Raw genomic sequence first — 1,310 nt, forward strand, 5'->3', positions numbered from 1 at the left:
ATAGTTCCTCTGTCCTTATTAATAAGTAAGGCAGAGCTGGAGAAATAAAAATCTTTACAAATCAAAGTACAACATAACCCTGGAACTAATAAGCAATTATAACAAGGTTGCAGGATATAAGGTTAATATACAATAGTTGATTGCTTTTTCTACATACCAACAATAAACCAATGAAATTTGAAATTAAAAACATAATCCCATTTACATTAGAACCCCCCAAAATGAAATGTTTAGGTACAAATCTAATAAAATATATCAAAATCTATATGAGGAAAACTATAAAATTCTGATGAATAATATAAAGAAAGAATGAAATAAATGGAGAAATATTTCATGCTCACAGATAGGAAGATTCAGTATTGTCAAGATGTCAGTTTTTCCCAAAGTGATATATAGATTCAGTGCAATCCCAATCAAAATCCCAGCATGTTATTTCGTGGATCTTAACAAATGTAGTCTAAAGTTTTTGTTTTGTTTACATTTTTTAAATTTTATTATGTTAATCACTATACATTACATCATTATTTATTTATTTATTTATTTTTTTTATGGAGCAAGCTCCTATTCCATCTCCCTGCTCCAAAAATCCATTTAATATATTGTCCTCAGATAGAGGACATATCAGATATTAAACTGATAAGAACAGATACTACACTTGATCTTAGCCAAAAGGCCGAGAAGCGATACATCATTAGTTTTTGATGTAGTGTTCCATGATTCATTGTTTGCGTATAACACCCAGTGCTCCATGCAGTACGTGCCCTCTTTAATACCCATCACCAGGTTAACCCATCCCCCCACCCCCCCGCCCCTCTTGAACCCTCATTTTGTTTCTCAGAGTCCATAGTCTCTCATGGTTCATCTCCCCCTCCGGTTTCCCGCCCCCTTTATTTTTCCCTTCCTACTATCTTCCTTTTTTTTTTTTTTAACATATATTATTTGTTTCAGAGGTACAGGTCTGTGATTCAACAGTCTTACACAATTCACAGCACTCACCATAGCACAATTTTTATCTAGAGTCAAAAGACTCAAAATAGCCAGCACAATACTGAAAGAAAAGAACAAAGTTGGAGGACTGATGCTATCTGACTTTAAGACTTACTATAAAGCTATAGTAATCAAGAGACTGTGATACTGATGAAAGAATAGGCAAATAGATCGATAGAATAGAATAGAGATCCCAAAAATAGACCTGCATATAGTCAGCTAATCTTTGTCAAAGAGCAAAGGGTTTGCCTTTAATAAAGGCAATACAAAGGAGGAAAGATAGCTTTTTCAATAAACGGTCCTGGAACAACTGAACTTCCACA

General features: G+C 33.7%; 1 pseudogene; it reads right to left on the reverse strand.

The window, feature by feature from the left end:
* Positions 1-527: 527 nt before the first annotated feature.
* LOC123847288 (U2 spliceosomal RNA) lies at positions 528-685 on the reverse strand (annotated as a pseudogene).
* Positions 686-1,310: the final 625 nt, after the last annotated feature.

The sequence above is a fragment of the Mirounga angustirostris genome, unplaced genomic scaffold (assembly GCF_029215605.1).
Source record: "Mirounga angustirostris isolate CCGP_5_RB_7025 unplaced genomic scaffold, mMirAng1.0.hap1 SCAF_6, whole genome shotgun sequence".
Classification (NCBI taxonomy): Eukaryota; Metazoa; Chordata; class Mammalia; order Carnivora; family Phocidae; genus Mirounga; species Mirounga angustirostris.